This window comes from Enhydra lutris, unplaced genomic scaffold (assembly GCF_002288905.1).
Source record: "Enhydra lutris kenyoni isolate GAN:26980312 unplaced genomic scaffold, ASM228890v2 scaffoldscaffold55, whole genome shotgun sequence".
Lineage (NCBI taxonomy): Eukaryota > Metazoa > Chordata > Mammalia > Carnivora > Mustelidae > Enhydra > Enhydra lutris.
The window spans coordinates 5,634,965-5,655,306 of NW_019154139.1; positions in this window are offsets into that span (position 1 = coordinate 5,634,965).

Consider the following 20,342-nt stretch of genomic DNA (forward strand, 5'->3'; position numbering starts at 1 on the left):
CCGGCCGCCCGCCGGGGCCCCCGCGGCGCCGGCCAGGCCTCGGCCCTCGGCCCCCGCCCGGGCCCGGGGCCCGCATCCCGCCGCCGCGGGGAAGGGAGCGGGGAGCGGGCCGGACGCGGGGAGCAGCAGCGGGCCTGCGCTGCGGAAAAGAGCAGGCGGCCGCCCCTCCGCGCCCCGCGCCCCTCTCCGGCCCGCCCTCCAGCCCCGGTCCCGGCGGCGCGCGGGGTGGGCGGGGAGCGGGGCGGGGGCGCTCTCACCTCCGGATCCGCGGCCGCCGCGGCGGGCACCGTGTGCTGGGGCGTGCGCGGCTCCTTCCGGGGCGCCGCGGCCCCCGCCTCCGGCCTGGACCCCCTCCCGGGACCGCGAGGGCACCCTGCCCCGGACCCCTAAACCCCCATCTTCCGCGGAGAAGCGGACCCCAGCCCGGAGGCTGCATAGGCCCCGGTTCCGCCTCCTGCGCCCACATCTCTTGCTCCCGTGGGGTCCCAGGTCCCAGATCCCAGGGTACAGCGGGTGGCCAGCAGAGGCCTGACCCAGAGCAGGGCAGGTAAGCCGGGCAGGGCCACAGAGAACCTGGCCCCTGGTTTGAAGAAGGTCCTGCCTTGTTGAGCAGAGAGGAGAGCGGCACCCCTAGAGGCGGTAGTCCCACCCGGGGGAGTGTGAGGGGCCCCGTATGACCTCCAGCCCCCGCCACAGTGGAGGGCCATGTCCACAGGCTTGCAGCCGGGGCACAGGTCAAGCCTGGGCCTCCCAGACTGAGAGGGAAGTGAGGAGGGGGTGTGGCCCCTCGGAGGCCCATCTAAGGCTCCTCAACAATATTTCTGGGTCCCCTCCCCCAACACTCACATCACACGGTGGCTCCCACTCCTGCATTCTTCGCTGCTTCCGACTCAATATGAGGACACCCTGCGTGGGCGCCTCAGGCCTGGCCTGCCCTTGGGGACAGCCCAGTCTGGTAAGGAGGCAGACAGGGACCCAGGAGAATTCCCCGCACAAGTGCTGGCGCAGAAGCCAGGCCGGCTACCTGGTGTGGCTTCTTGGAGGTGGACACACCCCAGCTGAAAAAGTGTGTGCCAAGGAGAAAAGGTATGGAAAAGGCATTCCAGGCAAAGGGAACAGTGCATGCAAAGGCCTTGGCATGTTTGGAATGGCAGCTTCAATGGGGCTAGAGAAAGAGGAAGTGGGGGGAGAGGGGAAGATGGGGTGGGAGAGGGGGAGGGATAGGAGCCAGCTCAGGAAGAGCCTTGGATGCCTGCCTAAGGGGGTGGACTTTAGCAAGGGCCATGGGAGCCATAGCAGGCTTGGGGCAGGGGCATGCCTTGGTCAGATTTATCTGTTAGAGTTTGCTCTGCCAGAGCAGCAGGAGGGACTGCTCCAGAAGATGAAGGAGGCCTGGCTGGGGGACCTGAGGCCAGCAAGGGGGGCAGAGAGTGGCTGAGGGGACTGCAGGCGGGCATCTGCCTCCTCTTCCTCGTCTGTGGACCTGGATTCTCTCACCCTGGCCCAGGGTGATCCTGGCGCAGAGTGAACAGGCCAGACTATAAGTGTGATCTCAGCCAGGCAAGTGGGCAGGACAGTGAAACCCCCAGCTAGCCGTCCCTACACTTCCCCTTGGGAGCGGGGAGCTGCCCCATGGTCTCCCCCCAGGGTCCCCAGGGCCCTCGTGCCACCAGGCAGGACCAACCCCCCATGATCACTTGCTCCGTCCCTCAGGTCCACGCTGACCTTTGCAGGTGCCCAGCTCAAGTGTGCCTGCCCCGTGAAGGTCAGGGCCCCAAGGCAGGCTCTTCCCAAGTCAGGAAGTAAGGAGTGTGAGAGCAGTCACGTGGGAACTTGGGAAGGAAGTCTCAGGTAGACACACAGGCCAAGGAGAAGGTTTGCTCAGTGGCCCAAATCCATAGTTGCTCCACTGCTCGGGTGGCTGCAACACCCATTTGACACCCGTGTTATCCTGGGAATCCCTGGGTGCCCAGGGATGCAGGGCAGGGGGCACCCAGAGGCAGCTCCGGCCATCCAGCCATGGCCAGTGAAAAGCCAGAGGGGAGACGTGCTCAGAGACCATCCTGGACCGAGCGTGGGCTGGGAAAGGGAGAGATGCCCTCCCTGAGAGACAGAGCAGGGCTTCCCAGAAGAGGGCCTGGGGGCTGGGCCTGGAAGAAGATACAGAAGGTGGACAGGGGAGATGGTCTGATGGACATTCCCCATGGTAGGAACTGCAGATCCCCAGGAGGCGATATGCAGGGAGGACAGGATGGTGTGGACACCCTAAGGACAGGAGCAGTCCCTAAGGCAGGCCACGCAGGGCCTTGAGTGCCATGCTCAGCAGACCACAGGGTCCCTGAGCTCATTTGAACGAAATGCCCTATGGTGTCTTGTGACCAGTGCCCAGGGCAAGGCCAGTGTCTCCTGAGCAAGTGAAGGATGAGATCCTTCTGACCTCAAACTCCTCTTGGTACATGGAGCCTCCCAGCTCCTCCAGCTGGGCCGCCCAACTCCCTGGAGGATGAACGAAGCAGCATCCCACATCCCAGACTAGCAGGGAGCGGCTTTCTCATCCTAAGGCTGCAGGCTTCTCCGCACATCGTCTCCAAGGAAGACTGTCATGCCTGCCCGAGAGACAGGTCTTGGGCTCAACAGCCCAACAGACTCCGTCCACCTGCTGCCTGCCAAAGATACAGCCACAGCCTGGTAGCGGCCTCAGGAGACCCTGGAGGACATACGGTCAGAGATGGTGGAGAATTGTCATTCTTGGTCCCTGGGGAGAGAACAGAGAAATTCCTGTGATGCTCATCCTCTAAAACCAGCTTCCTCACCACTTCTAGTCCCACCAGCCCTCCCTTCAACTCCCAGACACCATCGCTTGCCTTGCTGGGACATGCATTTATTGAGCACTTACTGTATGCCTGACGCTCTTTTGAGTGTCACTTCTTTTGGAGGAAAGCATGAGCTCCTCACCTAAAGAGGCTGCCATTACCTACACCTCCACCCCCCACCCAGGCCCAGGCACTGAGCTCTGAGCTTGACCCACACCTGCCCTGGTCTAGGTTGCTTCTTGCTTCAACAGCGTTTCTGGTGCCACAGGTATCCAGCGAATGGGCTCCGAAAGACAGATTGAGGAGTACAGGATGGGCAGGGTAGACCCATTCCTAAAAGAGCAACCAACTGGCAAACACAGCAGACATTCTGCTTTTGGAAAAATTTAATAACACAGTGGCACTTGTTCATGGAGACTAATAGAAACACCACACAATCCCATACTGCTGAACCAGCCAGGGGACGGCTTGTTCATCTGGGAAGCATTTCCCAGGAGCCTACTATGTGTTGGGGAGAGAAGGAGACGGTGCCAGGCCTTCTGCCTTCAGAAAAGCAGGAGGTTGACAGGTGCTTATGACACCGGGGACAAAAAAAGGCAGCTGGGGGTGGGGAGAAGGACCGAAGGTGCAGCCCAGAGACACTTCCGAAGAAGGTTATGGGTGCACATCAGGGGAATATGATTTCAGGATGAGGATAAATAGGAAAGGGACAGCCCAGCAGAGGGACAAGCCTGTACAAAGTCTCAAGAGTCCCGGAAGCACGGTAGGCTATCCACTGGCCAAGAAATTCACCTCCTAGGAGGGTGTCCCGAGGTAATAACTGCCCATGTTTAAGTATAGTCCCAAGTCGGACACAAGCTAAATGCCCAGCAAGAGGGGATCGGTTTTTAAAAATGCCGGTATGCCCACAGATTCCCAAGCAACCGAATCATGCTGCTGAAATGTGATGTCGCACGAAAATCATTTCCATGCTCGGCATACATCCCGTGAGCCAGTGAAGGAGCTGACACAAGAATGCTCCTGATTCTGTGCTTTGAAAAAAGAAAGGGGGAAAAAGAAGGTAGGGAGTATGTCCAGCAAAATAACCCCGGGCATAAGGTGATGGGTGTTTTTGTTTGTTTGTTTGTTTGTTTGTTTGTTTTACTTTACTGATGGAACCCTTTGTAGCCTCCAACATTTCCTTTTTTTTTTTTTTAAGATTTTATTTATTTATTTGACAGAGAGAGAGAGAGACAGCGAGAGAGGGAACACAAGCAGGGGGAATGGGAGAGGGAGAAGCAGACTCCTCACTGAGCAGGGAGCCTGATGCAGGGCTCCATCCCAGGACCCCAGGACCATGACCTGAGCCGAAGGCAGGCACCCAATGACTGAGCCACCCAGGCGCCCCAGCCTCCAACCTTTCTATGATCATCAGAATATCATGAAAAATGGGGAGTGGAGTGGGAGACATTCAGAGCGGAGGGTGCGCATAGGGCAGGAGCTGGGATGGGCTGGACAGCGAGGCCTGTGCCATGGAGGGCCTCTTGTGCCTCAGTGACAAAGGAGCTTAGGTTTTCGTATCCTCCTTTGGTCCTCCATGGTGCCTGGCGCACCACCAGCATGCAGGGTATGGTGAATATTCCGCAGAGTCCCTGGGCTCCTACAATGTGCCAGAAGTGTGTCATGCCCCAGCTATCACCCTGGCAGGGGAAACCAGGGAATTTCAGGGAGGGGACATGAGTATGTGCCGGAGGGGTCGGGAGAAACTCCCTGGGGCAGGAAGGATGAAGCCTAGGTTTGCGCCCCCACCTCTGCCTCCATTATAACTGCCGCAGTTTCTGCCTGTCAGCCCAGGTCTGTCTGGATCCTGACACAGCCCAGAGGCAGGTCAAGTTCAAGGCAGCTGTCTGACCCAGAGCGCAGCCAGGACCTTCATCCAGACTCAGGGCCCAGAGTGGAAAAGCCATGCCCTGGCAGGGAGCTCAGGCCCTGCCCACCTCTGGTCAGACTCAGGTGCGACCCGCCATGACAACACCCGACTCCGGAGCCAGGCTCTGACCATTGGTTCAAATCCTGCCTCTGCCACTTAGGCTATCATGACTCTGTAACATGGTCTCTCAGTCTTCATTGTTGTAAAGCTGAGACAACAATCTCGTGCCCGGGGTCGGTGCGCGTGGAGGGTCTGGTACGCAGCGGGCGTTCAGCCAGTGGTGTTTGCTGTCACTGTTCCAGACACCAAGTCTAGGGTTCAGGATTCTAACCCAGTTCTGCCAACTTGCTTGGGACCTTGGCACATTCTCATGTTTCCCTGAGCCTCGATTTTCTCAGCTTCGGGAGAAAAATGATGTAATCGCTCGCTCCTGTGTTTGGTCAGAGATGAAATGAGAAAGCGTGGAAGGACCCCAGGAGCTCCCCTTCTTGCCGTTGACTGAGATTCCAGCCAGGCTGCTATCCAAATGAGGCCACCCATTCCAGGAGACTGCCCCCATATGACCCTTGAGCCATCACCCAGACTGCCCGGTACAGAGACGGGCCCAGTGTACAGCGAGCCTCAGGACACTAGCTAGCTGATTACGCCACAGGGGGCGGCTCCAGGCAGACGGACCTGGACGGGGAGGTGTTTGTCACTGGAAAACTGGCCCAAGAGATGCCTCAGGATGGGTGTCCTCTGCCCCCATGTGACGCTGCTCCAGGCTGGGAGTCTCCAGGAGCTGGACAGAGGCCACACCTGGGCAGGAGCTAGGAGGGTGCCGTAGCTCACGGCTCTCCTGGGGCAGGGAGAATAAGGGAGGCGACACCCCTGCTAACCGTCTTGTCACCACTCCTGAGCATACCCCTGTGGGTGGCCTGGGCTGCCAGGTCCCATGGCCCAGCCCCTCGCATGCTGCCTGTGAACCCTTCGTTGGTTTTAGAGAGCTTTTCCAGAATCCTTGTAGCTGATTTATGACTCACAACAGCCTGGCTGGGACCTCAGCTGGGGGCAATCTGCCCTGTGAAGGAAGACCATAAAGCCCATTTTACAGATGAAGAAACTGAGCCCCCAAGAGGTTTGGAGACCTGTCCAGCCAGTGTATGTTAAAGTTGAGACTGTAAAGCCAGTCTGCAGACTTCAGGACACCTGCTCTCCCTTCCACACACACACCCCCCATCAGGTGCCAGGCCAGCTCCTTCCAACTGCTCTAAAGGCCCCAACACATCTCAGGTACCGTCCCCGCACGGGCTGGGGCTGCTGGGCTCTGCTGAGCTGTCCAGGGTCCTGGCCAGGCCCAGCCCTGCCCCAAGCCTGCTCTGATCCCTCCCCGGGCTGTTACTTCTTCCCACCTCCCGGATATCAAAGAAGTGAGAACATGTGGCTTTGGGTCTGTCCTGGGGCTCCCTGTGAACCCTGAGATACCACACTCAACTCACAGTTGGTTTCATTTTCTGAAGAATGGGTGCAACACAGGGCTGGGCCAGAAGGTGGCTCGTATTCAGTAAACTTGCATAGATACGAGAGCCCCGTCCTCGGGGGCCCAGCAAAGCCAGAGCTGCAGAGACTGGACCTGGGCCTGCCCTTGAGCAACGGGTCCAGAGAGTGTGGGGCCTGGAAACTAACCATGACCACACACTGGAGAGCAGAGGGGGACACGGGCTGGGGGAGCACAAGGGACCTCCCACCCCCCAAGAAAAGGGGAGGCGCCAGGGGAGTGCCTGGTGGCAAGGGTGAAGGGAAGAGGGTGTTCTGGGGCAGAAATGGAAGAAGCAAAGACCCGGAAGCAGGAGTCCAAAGGGAGCCTGGGGTAGAGGAGGGAGGGGCCCCGGAACTCCAGAGTCCAGAGCTCAGCCCCAGGGGAGGATAGGCCTGGTGCACCTGGTCAGATCCCAAGGGCAGTAGTTGGTGTGAAGTGTGGACAGAGATGGCGGAGAGACACCCACCCCCCAACCCCAGGGAGAGGAAGCCCAGAGCTCCATGACTCAGATCTAGTAATAGTAGCTAGTCCCAGTCATTCTATGTGTGTCTCCTCCTTCAATGCTCATGACCCCACACCAGCCCAGTGTGGAGCGGTGGGCAGGGACCGGGACATAATGGGACAAGGCTGCCAACATCCCCCTCCAGCTGAACTTAGGACTTCCTCCATGTCCCCGAGCTCTGTGTCCTCACCTGAAAAATAAGAGAAAGTACTGTCTGGCTCAGTCCTGGTGAGGACTGAGTCATCTGTCAACCGGACCTGAGTATCAGGCTCTCTGTCCTTGGGAACATTTGACTCTACTGCTGGAGCTCACCAGAATTCTCCCAGGGTGGCTCTGGCATCTGCTGGGTCCCCTGTGTCTATCTCTATCTGGGACAGCCACCTAGGAGCTGCCCCACCCCAATTACTCTGTCCAAAACCAGCTTAGATTTGTGGGCACGGGACACAGGTGACCCCAGCATTGTGAGGATCTCACGGAGGGCCCAGGGGCTGCAGCCAGTCGCAGGAGCTCTGGGTTGGAATCAGACTGTCTGACCCAGGAGCCAGGTCAGCGTTGGTGCTGGAGCCAAACACGGAGAAGGGAACAAATGGGAGGAGGGGTGCTCCTGGAACCCAGGAAAAGGGTGAGTGAGGGGGGGTCTTGGCTCTGGCTGTGGGAGCTCAGACCCAGACCTGCTGCCCCCAACCACACCAGGAAGCCTGTGGGAGGCTTGGATAAGATGCCCAGGACATGGGCCTGGGTCTCTGCACAGGTTCCCAACCAGGACCCAACAGACAAGAGGGCCCCCAGGATGGGCCAGATCCTGGAATGAACAGCCCAGAAAACAGGGAGTGGGGAGGGGAAGGCACTAGGTAGCTCAGAGCAGGCACCTCCAGCAAATGCAATAAAACCTGAAACCCTGTGCCCCACTGCACATCCCTCACTCCCGAATCCAAGCCCTCCCATATCCATGGCCCTTCAGGGGCTCCCTGCTCCCCGCACTGCCATCATGCTGCCCCTCCCTTGCGTGGAAACACTCGGTGTCTCCCCACAGCTCCTAAGTCTGCACCCTGGCCATCCCCCCAGGGTACACCTGTCCTGGCACCCTACCCCTCCTGAGCCCACCATGGGACTGGAACTACTCTACCCTCTGCCTCAGCCCATGACAAGGAGTGGGATCAAGAGCTAAGGGGGCAGCCAGGCAGGCCTGGGGTCCAGCCAGAGGTGAGGCTGGGGCTTCCTACCATCCAGGTACTCCCTGAAGCCAAACCCTAAGCCACCCCAAAGCCCCACCCCATTTCTCTCCTGCTGATAGCTCCCCTCTCCCAGCACCCCACACCTGATAAAGGCGGCGGGGAGGGAAGAGCATAGTCTGAGATGCCCAAAGGCCAGGGCTGGGGGTCCTAGGCAGGGCGCTTGACCTGCTGCCTCACTTGTAAAATGAGGGTAAAGCCACCTGCCTTGTTAGGCTCTGCTGACCACATGCGATAAGGATGATGGGCGGCCGAGTGCTGGCTGTACTGTCAGCGAGTACGAATCAGTGACAGTCCCCGGGAGAGCTGTCAGGCCCCTGCCCCAGGCCCTTCTTGCCCGCTGGTGTCCCTGTGCTCAGCTATTCACTGCTGGGCCCCAGCTCCATTCCTACCACCAGCAGCCTCTCAGCGGACACTTACACGCCAGACGTATTAGACACAGGAACCCCAGGAAGCAGCCCCACTCTTGGTGATGCCTGAAATCTCCCGGCTGGGGAGCTGTTATCCTGGTGAAAGGCAAAATCCCAGCGCGGCATGACAGTACATGGGGGAGCAGCCGAGCTGGAGGAGGCTAAGCCAGCCTCCTCGGGCCTCCACATTCCTGCGGGGAATCCTCTATCCCTGTTTGCCTTTATCCCATGCCCATCCTGCCCTGCTCCCCCAGGGGCCAGTCCCATCTTTGGGGTATTTCGTGTCCGAAGTTTTTCCTTCCATTGAGCTTGTAGCTTCTTCCCTGCCTTGCTCCCCACCCCACCTCCAGAGCTGCAAGCATCCTTGTCTCCCTCCAAGAGCCATGAGGGGCCCTGAGGCCACCAGCAGAACTCCCTGAGTCTGCTCCTTCCCAGATTCATAGCCCCATCCTGCAACTGTCCATCAGCTAACCTGGCCAAATGCCCCCTGCCCATCTTGGTTCTCCTCTCCAGATAAGTCCCAGCTTCTCTCTCACCTCAAGGTATGACATCCTGATCAGCACTGTGGCAGTCATTCACACCCTAGTCAGAATATTCCCAGCCCTTTCCTAAGTGTATCTGAGTCAGAATCATCAAAGGTAGGTAGGGAGAGATCTCGGTGCCCTTCTATTCCAATCTCACCTTAAATTCCTCACTGCACAAATAGGAAACTGAGGTCCCAATTATAAAGAAACATAGGAAAGGGAATATTCTGTCCCCAGATTAAAGGATAAACAGTTCCTAAAAAGGAGCATCAAGAGTGGGGTGAGGGGGCTAAAGACAGACTTTTGTGATTTCCCCATCCAGGATTGTTGACGCCTGAGCCCATAGGGGTGGCTAATAACCCTTACTGTAAATGGTCACCCATTTGACAGATGAGGTAAGTGAGGTCGGAGCCTTTGAGTCACTCACCAAAGGTGCACTTCAACTGCCCTGATCTTCCTGACCTCAACCGGCCCATGCTTCCATCCTTGACAGTGCTCAGCGGGCAGCTGAGGGGAAGGGAAAGATGTGTGCCCATGTGCTGTCCCCAGACCACCACCCCAATGAAACCTCACTCATTCAGCCTCCCTCCCGGCTGCCTGCAGTGTGTTCAGAGGGTACAGAAACTTCTATGTTTGAGCACACCCATTAAGCTCTTAATCCTTCTAGCCACCCGGAAAGGTGGCATTCTTGTTTCCAGGTTACAGAGGACAAGCTGGGACAGAGACAAGGGACTTGCCCAAGTTCACACCTTGAGTCCCTGGGAGGGCTGCCATGTCACCCAGTTGTGGTACCAGTCCATCCCTGGCCTCTGGCTCCCTGGTGCTGCCCCGGTGCCCAGAGCAGACATCACTCATCAGTTACAGTACTCTCACGCGCTCCCGGGGCTAGAGCCTCAGATCTCCGCAGGGGGCCCTGAGGTGGCCACTGATAAGGACTGACCCTAAGAGCATCTACTTGCCTCTCTCAAAGGACCTGCTGGACCTGCAGATCTCCTGCCTGTCTACAGGGCCTCACCAGGCAGCTCTCTGCCCTGCTGTGTGTAACAGACGCAGTCACTTCCCTGCCAGGTTGGGTCTGAAGCTGACCAGGGGCTCACCATAGTGTCGCCAAGCTCCCCAGCCTTACAGAACCCCTTCTCTTCCCAGACATTGTCCCCTTCCTTGTAGCTCTCCAGGGCCCCAGCCAACCCTACCTTGAGGATGGCCATGTTTCTGCACCACTGAGCCATGAAACCCCAGCCTAAACCCGAAGCTGAAGCCCCCTAGCAGACTGCCCCTCCCATTTCTGGGCCCCCTACAACGAATACCCCTTCTCCACATCACTGAGCATCCCCAGGGGACCAACTCCTCTCCGACTGCCTTTTTACCTGCTCATGTCTCCTGACCCAAGAAATAAGACTTCTGTCCCTCCCACATCACCCTCACCAACAGCTTTCCAGTACCCACGATGTCCAGCTCACCCCCAGCTGTGTAGACCTCCCACCATCCCTGCCATCAGCACAGAGTCCAGCCTCCAGCTGTGACCCTGAAATCTACACGTCCTGGTCCTGGGGACATCTCCAAGGTAGCCCCACACCCCACCCTCAACCTTATGCTCCGGACTGACCCAGTGCCTTCTGGTTGGCTCTGGGACTCCATTCCGGCTCAGTCTTCTGCCCCCACGGTGAATACTTACAGCAGCCATGACAAAGCAGTGGCTTACTATGTGCCAGGCGTCGTGCTGAAACAGACCAGCTAACCCCACCCTCCCTCAACTCTATTTTATTTGTTGACTCCAAAAATATTTATTGAGCACCTACTATGTGCCACGCCTTTTTGTGAGCACTAGGGCACCACCCTGAACTGCGATGTGGGTATTATCACCCCCATTGTGCAGGTGTGGCCCCGGAGGCTCAGAGAGGCTAAGAGGCCTGCCTGGGCTCACATAGCCACGAGGTAAACTCTATACCCTACACCCACTTATCCCCACATGCCATGGCCTCCGGGGGCCCACCCACTCCAAATGGACCCCAGAATCCTGCCTGCCCCGCCCCTCCCCCCTCAGTTGCCCCTGGAGCCCAGCACCCGCAGCTCTTTGTTCTCCTCCCTGGGAGCCCCCCCCCATCCCCACCGCCTAGCCGCCAGCCTGGCTGCCGCGTCCCCAGGAGCTCCTGCCAACAGCCAGAGAGAGTGCCAGCAGCTTCCCCGGCACACACCCACCTCTGGCCACCCGCCATGTGTTCTCGGGCACAGACATCAGGCCCACAGGGTGGGCACCCAGCCCCAGGCCCATGGCTGTGGGAGGAGGAAAGGGTCAGGCTGGGGGATCTAGCTCTCCCCATTACAAATCAGAAAACTGAGGCTGGGGATCAGTCCGCCTCTTTGAAATGTCTGAATTAGTCAAATTGACCCACCGGGTGACAATTAGATGTCTGTGGAAGGCACCCCCCCCCCTGTGCTGAAATGCTCTCCATTCAACCCCCCAGGAGCCGCTCAGAGCTCGGTAAGGGTGGGCACTTCCTTAAAGGGTCCCGCCCTTCAACCATGTCAAAGCTCCATCTCAGTGTTCATAGCATCCCCCCAGAAGACCCCCTGCTGGTTGTCAGCCCAAGGGGCTCTTGATGGCTAAGAAAGCTCCAGGGTGGGAAGCTCAGGACCAAGGAAGTTCTTTGGGCTCCACTGTCCCTCCACACGCAGCCCTGCTTCTCTCCACGTGCAGACACGAGTCTGGCCTTTCTGGACAGCTGTTCTTGGCTCCTAGAGGCTGGACCTCTGTCCCCATCCTGACCTCAAGCCCCCAGAGGCAGCTGAGGTCTGGGCAGGGACACCTGACCCCACAGAGGCACCAGTAGCCTTAGGAAACTGTAACCCACACTTTTGGCAGTGAGGTTTGGACGAGAGCCCGGCTCTGGCTCCAGGATCACCTCCTTCAAGTCCCTGACACTTCACTTGCTCCTCTGCCAGATACATTCTTCCTGGTCAGGCTGGTGACAGCTGAAGGGAGGCGGCAGACGCAGGGCCCTGCCTCTGCCTGTCCTCCGGCCGCCCTCCCGTCAGAGACCGCTGTGCGCAACGGAGGGCCGCGGGAAAGAGGCAAAGGCAACGGCCGGTCCTGTCGGGGGTCCCGGTCTGCTACTTCAGGGCTGCCGCAGAGAAGCACAGCCCAGGCCGCACAGGCCGCAGATGCTGGCTGGGGGCAGGGGTCTAGGGCTGGCCGCTTGGCCCCACAGTGAGGGAGGAGAGGGTCTGCCGCAGGAGCCGCATCCAAGGAATGCAGGGAGAGGGGCTGCTATCCAGTAGGGTAGTGAGTTGACAAAAGGTCGAGAAACAAGTGTGTGGGAGGGACTGTCCCACACAGCTCCGACGCCCTTGTCCCTGACACCTTCAGCGCCCACCGACTGGACCACTCCAGGCCCCAGGTCCGCGTGTCCCTGCTTTAGACTCGTGAGCGAGAATCCCATTGGGCCGCTCTTGGGTCAGGTGCTTAGCCTGGACCAATCAGCCACGGTAGGGGGCGGGGCCCTCAGTGCAGGGTGAGTCTGGCCAGTCCCAGAGAGCTGAGGACCTGTGGGCGGGGCAGCCGCGAACAGAGGGATCCTAGTTTCACCTGGGAGTCTGGCAGGCCGCCAGGTTACAATGTCCCTCCCTAGTGTGTCCCCGCATCACTGGACCAACCCAAAGGGCCGCGATGGGAGAGAGCCCGATATGCTTCAGGGGAAGCTAAGGGAGAAGATGTGGGGGCAAGGCCCCAGTGGAGAGGACACCGACAGCAGGTGGCGGACTTCCAGGAGTGCGGCCGGACAGACATGTCGAGGTGCCTGTTTTGAGCAATGACGCTGGTGATGAGAAGCCAGGAGGGGATCCAGGAGGAGGGGGAGTGGATGCAGACAGGAACAGGAAGTTAAACTGCGACCCAAAGCCCTGGGGGCAGATGGAGGGAGGGCGAAAGGCTGGCCAGGGTTCCAGGACGCGCAGCATACTTGCTGGGTGAGATGGGGAATCCGGGGGGAAGCTGCTGGCGGGAGGCCCGTGGGAAAGCTCCTGAGCCTGAAGGAGGGACGGCAAGAGAGGGGTGGCCACAGGGGAGAGAGGCCTGGGCTGCCATCAGGGATTTGGACTGAGGTGGCCTGAAAAGTCAGGAGAATGGGGGAGGCCTGGGGGAGGCCTAGGAAAGAAGAGCGGTCAGGGCCAGCTTCTGGAGAGGCAGTCAGGAAAGAGTGGGGGAGGAAGCCAAAGGAGAAGGGAGGGGCGACCCCCAGTCCTGGAGGGCCTCAGTAAGAGAACTTGGACTTCAGAACCAGAAGGTCAGAGGAGACCTTGAGGAGAGGGTCCCCAAGGGGGCGGGAATGCTGGAAGTGAGAAGAGAGACACTCCCGTACCCCTGACTCTCCACACTTGGGAACAGCTCTCCATCGTGTTGAGAACAAGGACCGCAGTGCCCATCGGGGCAGAGATCTCTGGCTAGAAGGAGCCAGGGTCTGAAACGTGTGGGAGATAGCAGCAGTCCATTCCCAGGGCCCCCTCGCAAAGCCAAGGTTATTCCCATCTCACAGATGGGAAAACAGGTAGAAGCTGCTCATCTAAGGACACGCAGTCTGAGTCAGAACTGGGACCAGAGAGCCTGGTGCCCAATGCAGCGGTGCCTCCTTCAGCCCCTGTCCTTGCTCCAAGAGGTACTGTGAGTAAAGGTCATGGGATGGGATCGGGGTGGGAGCGAGGGGACCGGGGTTAGACTCCCTCTTCCCGGGCCTCAGCCCTGCCATCCAGGAGCCTGAACTGGGCCTCTGGAGGCCCACCCATGAGGCCGGGAACAGCTGTCAGAGCCTTGGATGTCTTCATTTGTAAAACAGGTTTTTATGTCTGTCTCCCGGGGCTGGTAGGTTTAAGTGATGCTTGGGACAGTTACCCAGCCCAGAGAGGGAGGAGCCGTGTTTCAGCTGGGTGTTGACCAACAAGAATAGGAAGGGAATTAAAGATCAAGGGTCAGCTCTCAGGTAGCTGATGGGACAGAGCGACAGGGACTCAGCCCAGCAGGCTGGGGGGCCCACGGAGTGCCCATATGTCCTAGGAATGTGATCTCGCACTTCCCACTTCCATGCCGTGGCCCGTGCCGTGGCCCGTGCCTTGGCCTGTGCCGTGGCTGCATCTCACCCCTCCTGGGAGTCCTCCTGGCTGACATGTCTCAACACGGAGCTGGTCACGTTGTCCCAGCTGAGTCCTCACCGAGCTCCTCTCTTTGACAGAGGTCATCGTGTGGCCCAGATGGTTTGAAGCTCCTGTTCAAAACAACCAGCCACCCCTGGGCCCAGCGGACCCCCCACTGCTCTGGCTGGCACCCAGGGAGGGCAGGTAGAACCCGACATGCAGGCACACAGGAAGCTAAGTGTTTACACTGCAAACAGAGGCTTTGGAGATGCAGCAGGAGGGGAGGTGCCTGGAGGGTGTGTTTGCCCGGGTCCCCAGGGGTTCTCGCTGCCTGGCCCGGCACCTCAGAGCTTGAGAAGCTCCAATCATCATCCCAGGGTGCACAGCGCTGTGTGCTGTGTGGGGGTGGAGGGATGCGCCTTACCCCCACACACACATTGCTGGGGGGCAGCCTGTGTGGGCTCTCCCTTAGGGAGCTCGCCTCCTCCCCACTCAGCGCCCGGGCCCCAGTCCGCCTGTGAGCAGAAATGCAGGGCTGGGCAGCTCCCGGCCCCCTACCCTGCCCTGCCTCCTCGGCCCCCACTCCCTATCCCCAGTGCTGTGTGTCCCCCATCCTCACCCACTGTCCACACTCTGCCCCGGCCGCTCATTTCCGTCCCTCCTCCCTTCACCAAGATGCCCTCATGCCAAGCCCTGTCCTCAAGCCAGCGGGCAAAGCGAGGGAGCCGGGCTCCTGCCCATGGGAGAAACAGAAGCTGTGAGAAGAATCCAGGAGCTGGCCCCCCAGGCCTGCCACTCTCCGGCTGGGCGACCTTGCACAAGTCTCTGCACTGTCCTGGCTTTATTTCTTCACCTGTGAAATGGGCTGACGTTCATCAGAAGCCACCCCTCGGAGGGCCATCACGAGCATGAGGCAGGGCAGGTGAAGTTTCAAAAGCGCCCGGCACAGCGTGGGAACTCAGCAGATGTCACTGGTTGTGCTATGGCTGTCATCGTCCATGCTGGGACCTGTGGGTCCAGAGGAAGGGCAATGGTGCCTCTCCTTGTCACCTGCAAACCCTGCTGACTGGCCTGGGTCAGACTCATAGAGGAGACCATGGAGGTCACCCCATATCCTCCAGGCAGCTGGAAACAACTGGGAGAGGGAGGGGGGCACAGTGCCTTGTCAGGGGCTCCCCGGGAGCTGATCCCAGAGTCCGTGTGCCCTAGGAGGCCAGCAGCCCTGTGGCCACATCTCGGGTGGGGCCAGGGCGGCCATCCCTCTCACTGGGCAGTGGATCCTGGCCTAACGGTTCCTTCTTTCTCATAGGGGTCTTCAAGCTCCCCAGGGCTCCGGCTCCGATGGGGCCCTCGCACCCTCTGGGGCCTTCCTTCCAGGCTGGCAAAATGCAGTCCAAAGTCCCGTCTGTCCATCACGCAGAGCAGATGGGTGGGAAGAGGCCACGGGGAATTTCTGTCCTCTCTGAGGCCCCTGCCAGTGTCTGCTGCACGGAATTCCCTTGAGGCCCATTTCACGTCCTCGTCAATGTCTTGAGCCCCAGGACCTGACGGGATGATATCTCAGGATAAGCAGAAACCCCCACTCCGGGAGCAGCTGGGCCCCAGCCTCCTGAGAGACACAGCAGCCCAGGGAGGCCCAGGGCCCAACGAACCACCATGAGCCCCTTCTGTCAAACGGGGCTGGTGACATCAGGTCCATGCTATGGGACTGTAGAGAGAAATGCCCAAGACCGGGACCAACAGGTGACGGTTCATAGTATACCGCAAGTACTCAGCCAAAACACACTCTGACTGCTGCCGTCCGTCCCCTGAGCCCTCCTGGGAAAAAGCTTGTAGAGGGCTATGGTCATGAGGCATAGTCATGGGCAGTGTGTACAGGGGTCACAAAGAAGGGTGGGTGTGGGGACCGAAGCCTGGCAAAGTGGGAGGAGCCCCAGGGAGGGGTCAGGCAGACATGGGTCCATCAGGCAAGAGCCGGGTGCCCTTGCTCATGTCGTTTAACCTTGCTAGAGCTCTCTGCAAGGACTCGATGGGGAAAGGTGCATGAAGTGGTCGAGGGAGTACCTGTAAACAGCAGGAGCTAAATGGATGCCTGTTTTAGTAAGACTTCACACCTTGAACTCGCGAAGAGTTTGGAAAAGATGCCCACTCGTTCACCTGCTTGTGCATTCTCTCTCCTACGCACCCCTGCACACAGCCCCCTGCACACGTAGTCCCTCCACTGCTGGGGAAGACCGCGGTCAATGAGCATTGAGTGGCCCCCATCACCAAGGCACTGCGAGACCACAGGTGCCTGGATCCACTGAGCAGGAGGGGCAGGGACACCCCTGCCCTGGGAGTCCCTGGAGAGCCTGAGTTCAGAAGGGAGGGGGGTGAGGTGCTCAGTTCCTGGAAAAGAAAAGCCTGGGCTCCAGGAGGCACCCCACCGCCAGTGGCCATGCGGCTAGCACGGTGGATAACCGTGACTACATCTTTCCCTCTCTGGGCCTCAGTCTTCTTTATGTGCAATGGGCAGAAGCCCCCTGGTTGCCTCCAGCGGTGGTTATCAGGTTAAATACACGGGAATAAAATCCTGGCTCTCCATAGCAATAAGGGGACCCCTCACACCCCCTCCAGTGTGTGCTGTGAACCTTTAACAGTGGGCTCCCCAGGGAGAAAGCCCTGATTTGTGGCATTTGCTGATTTCCAGGGTGTAAACTCTCCCAGTATGGTCCATTTCAAGCTACCAGTCTACACGCTGAGCTGGGAACAGCGGTGTGTGGTAGCTCTCGGGACCCAATGAAAGCCAGCTCCAATACCCTACAGCCCCCCTTCTTCTCCCCTCCCCTGCCCCCCACCCCGCCCTCCAACCACACAGGCCATGTTTCTGGCCCCCGACACAGGCAGGCAGGTTCCGAACTCAGGGCCTGTGTATTTATCATGTCCTCTGCCTGGAACTCTCCTCCTCTGGTTGCGGCATGGCTGACCAGGTCTCAGCTCAGATACCACCTCCTCCAAGAAGCCTGCCCTGACCACCTCAGTAATATTGCCCCTCACCCACTTGCCTGCTGCTTTCGGTGATCTCACGCTGTCTTCTTTCCATTGTGGCACTTGTCTCATAAATGTGACTCACGTTTATTTGTCACGTATATCTATCTCTTTCTTGATTGTCTTGCCTACGCCTGTATTCTGCTGGGTCCCTGTTGTTTATAGCACACCGCCTGGCATGTAGTAAGTGCCCAGACTGTACTAGCAGAATGAATGAATGAATGTGTGTGTGCGCGCGTGCGCATGTGTGCATGTGGATAAACGATTGAATGCACGCACGGGCGAACAGTGAGTGCTGGAGCCTACCTGACCTGATCCTCGAGGCCTGCCTGGCCCCCTGCATCCTCCCCCTCCCCCAGCTCCCTGCAGCAGCTCTAATTGGCAGAGGCCCCCTTGACAGCGCCCCATTGTGGAACCCATAATTGCAGGCCCCTGCCTCTCACCCCCACTCCCGAGTCTCCCTCTTCAGCAGAAAGCAGACCCTGGCCCCTATTGTGCAGCTCCTGCTGACACAGGGATGACCTCACCGGGGCCTCCTGAGATGGGGCCCAGGAGGGGAAAAGGGGTGGGGGTTGGCCAGGCCCAGGTTGGGAAAGCTTTGAGGCTGAGGTCTAGGACAAAGGGCCAGAGGGGAGCAAAGCCCTTCCCAAGAGGGAGAGTTTCCAAGGGGAAGACAAGGGTGCTTTTCATTAGAGGGGAAATTGGGGGGCGTGGGGGGAGGGGACTAATCCACAAGAAAGGATCCCAAAGGAAGATTGGACTAGGAGGCCACGTGCCTGAGGGGGACTTTGGAGACACAGAAGACAGACAGACAGACACGGGCTAGAAACCGGCCCATCGTGCAGCATTACACCAGGGACTTCCTTGCCCTGAGCCTGTATTCTCATGTGTAAAGTGGACAAATAATAATCATGCCTTCCCCATGGGCTCGTTATGAGTCTCTATTAGGTAACAGACGTCAGGGCCATGCACACAGTAAGTGCTCAATAAAGAGTCATTTCTCCCCACTCTCTTGCCTAGACTTCCTTCACTCTAAACCCTCCCATCTCCCAGCTGCAGCTGCCCACCCCAGGGCTGACCCCAGGAGCCCAGAGCATGGCAGGGTCCCCTCCCCCTGTGTCCCCTGGGCCCCAGGCCTCCAGCATGCCTCCTGCTCTGGGCTCCTGGGCTCAGGACCGGGTGGACCGAGGAGGACCTTCATTCTCGAGCGTGAGCCCAGGGCAGACTCTGGACCTAGTCTCTGCACCAGAAACTCTGCCTTGAGCGCCTGGTTACTGCTGTCGCATGGAGCACCACACTCCGTCCCCTTCCTGAAGGGTCCCTGAGGAGGGGTGTACCTGTCCTTGTCCTCAGGTTCCTCTCTCAAGGAAGGGGCATAGGGCCTGCGTCAGCACCGCTGTTGGATGCTGGAAACAGCCTGCGCCCAGCTCTGTGAGCCCCTCGTGCGGGCGATCCACGTGGGGCCTGGTGGGGACATGGTATGAGACATGATGGACAACAGGACGCCCGGCCCAGCCTTCTGACCTCTTGTTTCTGAATCAAAACGTTTTCAGAATTTCATCGACATTGTGTAATTTTCAAGGGTAAGATTTTCCAGATTATTTAGCCTCCTGGCTGATCTTCTCAAGTGTGGCTAAACTGTTTCTCGTTTATTATTTTTATTTTCGTTTTCACTTTCCTGAGCTTATTTTCACAGGATCCGTATTTTGCCCTAGGCATTTTCACTGAGGGTTTCTCCTTTCATACGCTCTTTCCGCCATGTCAGCATCTCGCCCGTCCAGGCTTCTGCCGCGGTGACAATTCCTTGGGTGATAGTTCTTCTGGGCCAAGGCCAAGGTTTCACGAACTGATGTTGCAAACTCCAAATTTGTTGAGAAGGTCTGATCCTTCTTTGAACCCCTAAATGAATAAGGTGCGGGAGTTTGATTTGGGGTGGGTGATTCCCCTGGTGAGATTTATCCCACGCCGAGTAAAAGACTCGAGGGCTGTGCTGACTCCTGGCCTCGAAGAGCTTGAGAGATCAGGGCACGTGGTGGGGTGGACACAGCCCGGGAGGTGCCTGCAGGTGGCCCAGGACTAGACAAACATCCAAGGGAAGTGACAATGACCCAGTCCAGCGGTACCACCAACAGCCCAGACCCTTTAAGAATATGGGTTTGAGGGGTGCCTGGGTGGCTCAGGCAGTCGAGCATCTGACTTCGGTTCAGGTCATAGTCTCAGGGTCCTGGGATCGAGCCCCATGGATGGCTCCCTGCTCCGTGGTGAGTCTGCTTGTCCCTCTTCCTCTTCCTCTGCCCCTCCCCCTGCTCATGCTCTCTGTCTCTCAAATAAATAAATAAAATCTTAAAAAAAAAAAAAAAAGAAGAAGAAGAATGTGGGTTTGGGTCATCCTATGGGCAAGGAACCACAGCCAGCTGGGTGCCAGCCCTCGGTACCCAAATGTATGTCCAGGGCCCTGAGTATTGCTGTGGTGGACAGCTTCTAAGAAGGCTCCTGCCGATTCCCTTGGGTCTGAGCAGGGGCTGTGACTTGATTCTAACCAGGAACTATGGTGAAGGTGATGGATCTCACTTCTGTGATGAGGTCACACAAGGTTATGACTTCTGTCTTGCTAGCAGCCTCCCTCCCTTGCTGGCTTCGAGAAGCATGCTGCCATGTTTTGAGCCGCCATCTTGGAAGAGGCCCACATGGCAGGGGGCCAAAGGGCAGCCGCCAGCCAACAGCCAGCAAGCAGCTGAATGCCCCCCACACCCACGTGTGCTCGGAAATGAAGCCTTCCCTGCTCGAGCCTCCAGGTCAGACTGCAGACGTTGGGTCAACTCCTTGATTTTAATCTGGGGGAGCCCCTGAAGCTGGGAGGGCCCAGCTAAGCCCTCCACAGCCTCCTGCCCCATAGAAACCGTGAGATCATAAATGCATGTTGTTTTAAGCCACTGATACTGTGATAGTTAATGCAGTAACACACAACCAAGACACAAGGCAAACATCATATGACAAGTAGTAATACTAGGAAGACATATTGATGTTATCAAGAACCTACCATGCACCAAGGACCATCTTAAGGGCTTCATGTGCATTGTCTCACTTATTCCTGACACTCGCCATAACCATCTGTGGTTACCACGCAGAGATGAAGAAAACAAGCTCAGAAAGACACACCAGAGCAAGGCCCAAATCCCGGAGCCTGGCTGTGTGCTAAGAACTGGCTGGAGAGAGGGGAGGGAGCCTGGGGTGACCAGCCAGTTCCCATCCCCCCCCCACCCCGAGATCCATCCTCTCTCC